General features: G+C 36.4%; 1 pseudogene; it reads right to left on the bottom strand.

The window, feature by feature from the left end:
- Positions 1-11,139: 11,139 nt before the first annotated feature.
- Positions 11,140-11,307, bottom strand: LOC120852371 (annotated as a pseudogene).
- Between the last annotated feature and the right edge of the window lie 342 nt (positions 11,308-11,649).

Below are 11,649 nucleotides of genomic sequence, written 5' to 3'. Positions count from 1 at the left end.
TAATGTGTACTTTTCTACTTGTAGCAATTTACAAATGTAGACCTATCTATGTGATTAATTTTTAGAAATTACATTTCTGTGTCTAACTTTTTTGTGTGTGGTACCCTATGGCACGTGGGATCTTAGTTCTGTGACCAGGGATGGAATCCCCTGCCTCCTCCACAGTGGAAATGTGGAGTCTTTTAACCACCAGAGCACAGGGAAGTCTCTGCTGTGTCTAATTTAATCTGTCCTTTCTGGAAGATGTACTGATTTACTCTTGCACCAACAATTTCCTACTTCCTAATATCTTCACCTACACAATGTGTTACAAACTTTTGGATCTTTGCCAATCTTTCCAGTTTTAATTTGTGTTTCTCTTATTTAAGCCTTATTTAAGGCTGACTGAACAACTTTTTGTATGTTCACAAATCATTTATATTTCTTTTTCTATAAACTATCTGTTAACACACTTTGCCTATTTTTCTGTTAGCCTATTGATTCTTTTACTTATTAATGTGTAGGAACTCTTTTTATATTAAGAAAATAAACTATGGGATATGTGTTATAAACAGCTTTTTTCCTCAATTTGTCAGTTGTCTTTTCACTTTATTAGTTCTTTGCAAGCAGTTTTTGTTTTCATTTTTATTCACTAAAATTTATCAGTTCTTTCCTCTACATTCTCTGGGATTTGTATCAAACTTAAAAAGTCTCTTCCACATTGATATTGTATAATAATTCTCCTACGTATTTTATAACTTTGCTTTTTATATTTCAATCTTTGATCCATCTGGAGTGTATTTCATGCAAAGAGCAAGGCAGTGATTCGATTCGATTGCAGTGTTCCAAGTGGCCCTCAAACAATTTTGCATTTCATCTTTTCTAAATTATGCTTGGGGGCAACTAAGAAACCTGGGAATTGGTGTTACTTTCAGCCTTAGATTCCTTAGAAAACCCACCCTACATGGTACATGGACAGCACAATCACTACTACTCTTAAGAAATCAGCTGGCATAAGTAGAATGTGTCTGAATGAGAAGCCTGCTGCTGCTGCTAAGTCGCTTCAGTCGTGTCCGACTCTGTGCAACCCCATAGACTGCAGCCCACCAGGCTCCCCCGTCCCTGGGATTCTCCAGGCAAGAACACTGATGTGGATTGCCATTTCCTTCTCCAGAATGAGAAGCCAGACAACTGAAATTAGTCCAGTTCTGAGAAAATGAGTTTTAGGAGTCCTAAAGCATATGAATTTGTGGAGGGGAGGGCAAAGGATATTCTTTAAATATATATATATATTTAAAATATATTATAATTTTAAAATTAGATAGAACATCAATTTTTATTTAGAATAGGAGAAGTGTTTAAAAATGAATACAGTCTACAAACTTTAAATAATTCAGAAAACTATTATAATAATATGTTTAAGTCCTGACATTTCTCTATAATAATTTGGCTGCATATTCTTTGATTGCCTCTTCAAATGACAATAATTTTATAATATTATTTTCTATAGAGAAAATAGAGAGATAACTCAGTTCTTCTTCTAGCCTGGTTGATCAAAACTTGTTTTTATTAATGATGACTTTAAAAATTTCCTTCAGCATTAAATATGTTAGTAATATTATCATGTTATTTTGTAAGATTGCTGTCAAATTTGAGGAAATCTCTATAGAGATTTCAGGTCATTTCAGTTTTCTTGTTCAATGGCTAACCTTACATTCTATTTGAATTGATGATGATCATTAACCCATTTGTCATCAGTACTATCATTGTAAACCTTATGTGAATTTAGGTGATTATTTTCTGTCCAGTATTTTCTGCCAAATCACAAAGTAATATAAACTCTTTTGCAGTATGTTTGTATAATTTTCTCATCTTCATTAATTGAATTGACAAACAATCCAAAAGTTTATTTCTTCTCTTCAAAATTTATCTCTTCCTTTTACAGAATTATTATTTCAGGTATGATATAAAATTTAGAGGTTCAAATTCACTTCTTGTTGTCTTTGCTTGTCTCCATGACTATTATTTCATATTCCATTAATTTTATATAAAATTTTATTGATCAAAGAGGAAATTAAATCTGACATTACAAATTATATAGAAAATATTTTTTTAAAGGTTACTTTATAAGAAAATCAATGGGTCACAGCTAAAACTGTACTCTGAGGAAAATATATAGCCTGAGAAACTAAAATAAATGGATTTACTTTTTTAAACTTTCTATTTTATATTGAACTATAGCTGATTTACAATGCTAATTTCAGGTGGATAGCAAAGGGACTCAGAATGGATATACTTGTATCCAATCTCCCCTGGGGGCTCAGCAGTAATGAATTTGCCTGCCTATGCAGGAGACACAGGTTGCATTCCTGGGTCAGGAAGATCCCCTGGAGGAGGAAATTGCAACCCACTCCAGTATTCTTGCCTGAGAAATCCCATGGACAGAGGAGCCTGGTGGGCTACAGTCCATGGGGGTGGCAAAGAGTTTAACACGACTTAGCAACTAAACAACAATAACAATTCTCCCCCAGGCTCCCCTCCCATCCAGGCTGCCACATACTATTGAGCAGAGTTCCCTGTGCTATACCGTAGGACCCTACCGGTTATCCATTCTAAATAATAGCAGTATGTGCATGTTGATCCCAAACTCCGTAATTATCTCTTCCCCTATTTTTCCCCCTGGCAACTATATGTCCATTGTCTAAGTCTGTGAGTCTATTTCTGTTTTGTAAATAAGTTTATTTGTATTATTTCTGTTTAGATTCCACATATAAATGATGTCATACAATATTCCTCCTTCTCTGTCTGACTTACTTCACTCAGCATGACAGTCTCTAGGTCTATTCATGTTGCTGCAAATGGCATTATTTCATTCATTTTAATGGCTGAGTAATATTCCATTGTATACATGTACCACATTTGCTTTATCCATTCCTCTGTTGATGGGCATTTAGGTTGCTTTCACGTCTTGGCTATTGTTAACAGCACTGCAATGAGCATTGGGGTGCACGTACCCTTTGGGGCCATTTTTTTCACTGGGTATATGCCTAGGAGTGGGGTTTTAGGATCACATAGTAGCTCTATAAATGGATTTCCTTTTTAGAAAGTAGTAAAAGAGCAACAAGGAAACCAAAAGAAAACAATAAAAAGTAATTAATAAAGAAAATGTTGGTTCTTGATTTCAGACTATACTACAAAGCTATAGTCATCAAGATGGTATGATACTGGCACAAACAGAAATATAGACCAATGGAACAAGATAGAAATCCTAGAGATAAATCCATGCACCTATGGGTACCTTATCTTTGACAAAGGTAGCAAGAATATACAATGGAGAAAAGATAGTCTCTTCAATAAGTGGTGCTGGGGAAATGGGACAGCTAAGTGTAAAAGAATAAAATTAGAACACTTCCTAACACCATACACAAAGATAAACTCAAAATGGATTAAAGACCTAAATATAAAGACCAAAAATTATAAAACTCTTAGAGAAAAACATAGGCAGAACACTCTGTGACATAAATCATAGCAAGATCCTCTATGACCCATCTCCTAGAGTAATGGAAATAAAAATAAACAAGTATGACCTAGTTAAACTTAAAAGCTTTTGCAAAGGGACTGTAAAAAAGGTGAAAAGACAACTCCCATAATTGGAGAAAATAATAGCAAATGAAACGACTGACAAAGGAATAATCTCCAAAAATATACAAGCAGTTCACGCAACTCATTACCAGAAAAACAAACAACCCGATCAAAAATAGGAAAAAGACCTGAACAGACACTTCTCCAAAGAAGATATACAGATGGCTTATAAACACATGAACAGATGCTCAACATTGCTCATTATTAGAGAAATGTAAATCAAACCTACAATGAGATATCACCTCACGCTGGTCAGAATGGCCATCATCAAAAAAGCTACAAATAATAAATCCTGGAGAGAGTGTGAAGAAAAGGAAACCTTCTTGTACTGTTGGTAGGAATGTAAGTTGATACAGCCACTATGGAGGACAGTATGAAGAGCTGACTCATTAGAAAACATTCTGATGCTGGGAAAGATTAAGGGCAGGAGGAGAAGGGGGTGGCAGAGGATGAGATGATTGGACGGCATCACCAACTCAATGGGCATAAGTTTGAGCTAACTCCAGGAGATAGTGAAGGACAGGGAAGCCTTTAGTCCATGGTGTTGCTAAGAGTCAGACGTGACTAACAACTGAACAACAACAATGGAGATACATTAAAAAAACAACAATGATGGATAAAAACTACTATATGACCCAACAATTCCACTACAGGCATGGATCCTCAGAAAGCCATAACTGAAAAGGACACATGAACCCCAATGTTCACTGCAGCACTATTTACGATAGCTATGACATAGAAGCAACCTAGATGTCCATCAACAGATGAATGGATAAAGAAGCTGTGGTGTGTTGTGTGTGTGTGTGTGTGTGTGTGTGTGTATACTGGAATATTACTCAGCCATAAAAAGGAACACATCTGAGTCAGTTCTAATGAAGTGGATGAACCTACAGCCTATTATACAGAGTGAAGTAAATAAGAAAGAGAAAAAAAATATTGTTTATTAACTCATATATATGGAATCTAGAAAGATGGTACTGTGAACCTATTAGCAAGGGAGCACTGGAGACGCAGACATAGAGAACAGATTTGTGAACACAGTGGGGAGAAGGAGAGGGTGGGACTAATGGAGAGAGTAGTATGGAAACATATGCTCCCATATGTAAAATAGCTAGCCAGTGGGAATTTGCTATATGACTCAAGGAGCTCAAATCAGTAATCTGTGACAATATAGAGGGATGGGATGGGGTAGAAGGTGAGAAGGAAGTTCAAGAGGGAGGGGACATATGTATACCTATGACTGATTCATGTTGATATATGGCAGAAACCAATACGATATTGTAAAGCAATTGTCCTTCAATTGAAAACAATGAATTTTAAAAAAGAAAAGGTCGAGATTATTGAAAAGTTATAAAAATATAAGTAAACTCTCAAAATTTAATATTTGAAGAGAATCAATAAAATGGGTAAGTCTCTGTCAAACCTAATATAAAAAAAAAAGAACCACAAGATTGGGAATAAGAAAGGATATACTATTGATCAAACCAGTCAATCCTAAAGGAAATCAGTCCTGAATATTCACTGGAAAGACTGATGCTGAAGCTGAACCTCCAATACTTTGGCCATCTGATGCGAAGAGCTGACTCATTAGAAAAGACCCTGATGCTGGGAAACATTTAAGGCAGGAGGAGAAGGGGATGACGGAGGATGAGATGGTTGGATGGCATCACTAACTCAATGGACATGAGTTTGAGCAAGCTCTGGGAGTTGGTGATGGACAGGGAAGCCTGGTGTGCTGCAGTCCATGGGATTGCAAAGAGTTAGACAGGACTGAGTGGTTGAACAGCAATAACAAATACTATGAGAAACTATTGTCAGTGAATATTAAATTGACCTCTATAGCTATAACTTAGAATATAGAGGAAATGAATGTTTTTCCTATTAAAATGCAACATTACTTAAGATTTAAGTTTAACACTACTTAGGTTTCAACTCAAGCTGCAAGATGATCAGACTCTACATTCTATATTTCACAGGAAGGACTAAAGTATGTGCAGAATTTACAAAGGTAAAAAGCAATATTGATAACTTTTAAAGTTTTCATCAACTTTGAGGGCACAAAATTTGGAAAGCTAAAGAGATCTTTGTCAGGAGGTTTTTTTTTTTAAAAATAGCTGAACTATGATTTCTTCTCTCTAGCTACACCAAAGGAGAGAGGAATGTTACCTCCTAATCCAAAAGCTAGTTTTAGAGATTTCAGTCCAATAACCCAAAGAGCTTGATTTGTGTTTCCTGTTATTGCTGGGAGGGATTGAGAATGAGGGAGAAAGGCACAACTGTCTGGGGTCTTAGTCTTATCTAAGAAATCTCACAGGCGACTTCCCTGGTTGTCCAGTGGTTAAGAATCTGCCTGCCAGTGCTTGGAACATAGGTTCGATCCCTGGTTCAGGAAGATTCCATGTGCCACGGGGCAGCTGAGCCCCTGTGCCTCATCTCCTGAGCCCCCGCTGCAACTACCGAAGGCCACACAGCTAGAGCCTGTGTTCCGCAACAAAAGAAGTCACTGCAATGAGAAGCCCACAGCTAGAGAGTAGTTCACTGCAACGAGAAGCCTGCACAGCAACAAAGACCCAACACAGCCAATAAATCAATAAATAAGGACATGACCTCCATGAAATTATAGACCTGGCCCAGGAGAAAGCATCAGGAAATAATGGAGCATCTGATAGATACGAAGACAGATGACCTTAAAATGGCCAGGAAAGCATGGAAGAACAGTTACAGAGGAGCAGGGGAAAGTGAGAGGAGTTCTGCCTAACCAGAAAAGAAGGGGAGTGTCATGGGCTCATGGAAGGAACTTTAGAAGCTGGAGCAATCTGGCCCCTGTGAACTTATCAGGGCTTCCCTCGACGCGAGGACAGTCCTTACATTGAGGAAGAACTGCTGAAACTAGAATCAAAACTGAGCAAGATGGAGTCAACAGAGGAAGAAGGGAAAAGGTCCAGAGCAAGTGCAGGTAAGGCAACAGAGCCAGGAAAGCTCAGAAAATACGCGGCCGAATTTTTTAAGGCTACCTGAAAACAGAAAAGAGAGCTCTATGAAGTTACCCTGAACCATGCTATCCTTCCAAAAGTTCAGAAAAACTGGTTTCACATTAAAAAATGAATAATATAAAAGGTCTGAGGTCAAATTCCACACAAAGTTACTACACGGTAAAAGAGAGTAAGACACACAATACTATTGCCCTGGTCCATTGCTTCTCAAACATTTGTTCTCAGCATCCCCTTATACTTTCAAAAAATGGTGAGGTCTCCCCCAAAATTTTGTTCATGTGGGTTATATCATTTTATATTTACCCTATTCAAAATTAAAACTAAATAACATTTAAAATGTTTATTAGTTCATTTTAAAATAACAATGCACTCATTTTTTAATTGGAGAATAATTGCTTTACAATGTTGTATTGGGTTTTGCCATACTATAACACCAATTAGCCATAACTAAATATATGTCTCCACGCCTCCCTCCAAACCTACCCCCAATCCCATCCCCTAGGTCAACACAGAGCATTGGGCTGGGCACCCTCTGTTATACACCAGCTTCCCACTAGCTATCTATTTTATAAATGGTAGTGTATGTTTTTATACATGGTAGTGTACATACGTCAATGCTACTTTCTCAATTCATCCCACCTTCTCCTTCCCCCACCGTGTCCACACGCCCATTCTCTACATCTGCGTCTCTATTCCTGCCCTGCAGATAGGTTCATCAGTACCATTTTTCTAGATTCCATGTACATGGATTAATACACAATATTTATTTTTCTCTTTCTGGTTTACTTCACTCTGTATAACAAGCTCTAGGTTCATCCACCTCAGTTCAACTGACTCACATTTGTTCCTTTTTATGACTGAGTAATATTCCATTGTATACATGTACAACTTCTTTATCCATTCATCTGTTGATGGATATTTAGGTTGCTTCCATGTCCTGGCTATTGGAAATAGTGTTTCAGTGAATATTGGAGTACATGTGTCCTTTTCAATTACGGTTTTCTGAGAGTACATGCCCAGTAGTGAGATTACTGGGTCATACCATAGTTTTATACCAGAATTTTTTTAGGAATCTCCATACAGTTCTCCATAGTGGCTGTATCAATTTACATTCCCACCAACAGTGATGTACCCATTATATGTTAACATTAATAATATTTAATGAAAAATCACTGTATTTTCCCAAACAATAACAAAAAGTAATTTAATAAGAAGAATTCCACTATTTTACATGTATACAGATCTCTTAATTGTTGGGCTTAATAGAAAACAGCCAGATTCTACTATCTGCTTCTGGATTCCATCTGTTGTGACGTGCTATTCTAGTTGAAATAAACGAAAAAAAAAAAATCTGGTCTTAAACAGATCAGTTCAGTCGCTCAGTCACGTCTGACTCTTTTTTGACCCGATGGACTGCAGCACACCAGGCTTCCCTGTCCATGACCAGCTCCTGGAGCTTGCTCAAACTCATGTTCATCAAGTCAGTGATTCCATCCAACTCTCTCATCCTCTGTTGTCCCCTTCTCGTCCTGCCTTCAATCTTTCCCAGCTTCAGGGTCTTTTCCAATGAGTTTGTTTTTGCATCAGGTGGCCAAGGAATTGGAGCTTCAGGTTCAGCATCAGTCCTTCCAATGAATATTCAGGACTGATTTCTTTTATGATTGACTGGTTTGAACTCCTTGCTGTTTAAGGGACTGTCAAGAATCTTCTCTAATACTACAGTTCAAAAGCACCAATCCTTCAGCACTCAGCTTTCTTCATGGTCCAACTCTCACATCCTTACATGACTACTGGAACAATCATAGCTTTGACTAGATGGACCTTTGTTGGCAAAGTAATGTCTTTGCTTTTTAATATGCTGTCTATGTTTATCATAGGTTTTCTTCAAAGGAACAAGCATCTTTTAACTTGATGGCTGCAGTCACCATCTGTGATGATTTTGGAGCCTAAGAAAATAGTCTGTCACTGTTTCCATTGTTTCCCTGTCTATTTGCCATGAAGTGATGGGATTGGATGCCATGATCTTCGTTTTTTGAATGTTGAGTTTTAAGCCAGCTTTTTCACTCTCCTCTTAAACATGTATGTAGTTGTAAAAGAGAGAGGTATATTAATAACTTTTCAGATAGTTGTGAATACTCCTCTTTGATATTACACCAAACCTTCACAATTGATAATTGCTAGGAAGTTAGTTGCTAACTCAGAATATGAAGCCCTGTTAATGAACTTTACAAATTCTGTTACATTAAATCTATTGGTTTATTTTTCATTTCTAATTTTTATTAGAGTTGATTTACAATATTATATTGATTTCAGGTATACAATATAGTGGTTCAATATTTTTATAGATTATACTCCATTAAAAGTTATTACAAAATAATAGTTATGTTTCCCTTCACTGTATAATATATACTTGTTACTTATTTGCTTTATATATAGTAGTTTATATCTCTTTTTAATTGACATATAATTACTTTAAAATGTTGTGTTGGCTTCTCTTGTACAAGAAAGTGAATCAGCTATATGTATACAAATATCCCCTCTCTCTTGAGTCTCCCTCTCACTCCCTCAATAGTAGTTTATATCTCTTAATCCAATACCCCTATCTTGTTCCTCCTCATTTCACTCTCCCCCCTGGTAACCACTAATTTGTTCTCTATATCTGTGAGTTTGCTTGTTTCTGTACTGTTATATACATTGATTTCTTTTTCAGATCTCACATACAAATGATAACATAGAGTAATTATTTTCCCTGTCTGATTTATTTCACTAAGCATAACACCCTCTAGGTCCATCAGTGTTATTTTAAATGACACTTTTTCATTCTTTTTTGTGGTTGAGTAGTATTCCATTGTATGTACATATATATATATCTCATATCTTCTTTACCCATTCATCTGCTGATGGACACTTAGATTGCTTCCATATTTTTGCCATTGTAAATAATGCTGCTATGAAAGCTGGAGTTTATAAATATTTTCAAATTAAGTGCTTTCATTTTCTTTAAATATATACCCAGGAGTGGATTGATGAATCATATGGTAGTTCTATTTTTACTTTTTTAAGGAACTTCCATGCTGTTTTCCATAATGGCTGCACCAACTTACATTCCCACTAACAATGTAGGATGGTTCCCTTTCCTCTGCATTCTTGACAATATTCATTATTTGTAGACTTCTTGACGAAAGCCATTTCGACAGATGTGAAGTAATACCTCATTGTGGTTTTGATTTGCATTCCTCTGATGATTAGTGATGCTGAGCATTTTTTCATGTTCCTATTAGCATCTGTATATCTTGGGAAAAATCTCTAGGCCTTCTGCCCATTTTTTTAAATCAGTATGTTTGCTTTTTTGATGTTGAGTTGTTGAACTGTTTATGTATTTTAGATATTAACCCATTATTGGTCTTATTATTTGCAGATATTTTCTCCCATTCAGTGGGTATCTTTTCATTTTGTCAATGGTTTCCTTTGCTGTGCAAAAGCTTTTAAGTTCAAATAGGTCTCATTTGTTATTTTTGTTTTTATTTCTTTTGCCTTAGGAAACAGATCCAAAAAAAAAAAAAAATATTGCTACATCAAAAAGTGTTCTGCCTATGTTCCCTTTTAGGAGTTTTATGTTTTCAGGTCTTACATTTTATCTTTTTTCTAAATTCTAAGAGTTTGTATATGGTGTGAAAAAAGTTATTTTCCACGTAGCTATTCAGTTTTCATAGCACTGCTTATTGAAGAAGCTGTCTTTTCTCTACTGTATATTCTTGCTTCCTTTATTGTAGATTAACTGACAAGTGAATGGGTTTGTTTCTGGACTGCAGTCTGTTTCCATCGATCTGTGTATCTGTGTTTGTGCCAATACCTTGCTGTTTTGATTACTGTACCTTTATAGGATAGGCTGAAGTCAGTGTGTTGCCTCCAACTTTGTTCTTTTATCTCAAGATTGCTTTGACATTATTTATTTTTGCATGAATCTTTTACCCATGCATAACTTTGTAACAATATATTGATCATTTGGATACTATCAGTTCACTGAATTATGTGGAGCTTTCAAAGGTTGACACATTACTAAACAATTGCAAAAAGTCACACTGGTAAATCTCACCACAATGTCACCTGAATAGTATTTAAGTATTAGGAAATTGCAACATCAAAGTGAAACTACGTAGTCTCTCAGTCATATCCAACTCTTTGGGATCTCAAGGAATATAACCTGTCAGTCTCCTCTGTCCATGGAATTCTCCAGGCAAGAATACTGGTGTTGGTAGCCACGCCCTTCTCCAAGGGATCTTCCCGACCCAGGGGTCAAACCTGGGTCTCCCACATTGCAGGCAGATTCTTTACCATATGAGCCACAAGGGAAGCCAGTGGCAAATATAAGTTCTCCAAAAATTCAGGTGCTCACTTGAAAACTTAAATTTTATCACTGGCAACAAGTACTGTCAGTTATTTTTCATGATGTTTCAGGCATATTTTAGTTCATATTCAAAATATGTCTATAAAACACTCAATTCTGAATAACCATGGCTTACCTGTTAGTCATTCTTTCAAGTAAAGATGGTATTCTACTTAAAAAATTATTGATTAGTTCAGTTAGCAATTCAAACATTGCAATACTTTTCCTGGAAAGAACCATCACAATTTAGTATGCAGCTAGTGTTTCATACTACACTTGATCTTAGCCAAAAGGCCAAGAAGCAACTTTATTTTGGGGGGCTCCAATATCACTGCAGATGGTGACTGTAGCCATGAAATTAAAAGACACTTGCTCCTTGGAAGAAAAGTTATGACCAACCTAGACAGCATATTAAAAAGCAGAGACATTACTTTGTCAACAAAGGTCTGTCCAGTCAAAGCTTTGGTTGTTCCAGTGGTCATGTATGGATGTGAGAGCTGGACTAAAAGAAAGCTGAGTGCCGAAGAATTGGTGCTTTTGAACTGTGGTGTTGGAGAAGACTCTTGAGAGTCCCTTAGACTGCAAGGAGATCCAACCAGTCCATCCTAAAGGAAATCAATCCTGAATATTCATTTGAAGGACTGATGC

Source organism: Oryx dammah, unplaced genomic scaffold, assembly GCF_014754425.2.
Source record: "Oryx dammah isolate SB20612 unplaced genomic scaffold, SCBI_Odam_1.1 HiC_scaffold_25, whole genome shotgun sequence".
NCBI classification, from domain to species: Eukaryota; Metazoa; Chordata; class Mammalia; order Artiodactyla; family Bovidae; genus Oryx; species Oryx dammah.
Note: the sequence above shows the minus strand (reverse complement) of the source record. Positions and strands in the feature narration are given on the sequence as shown.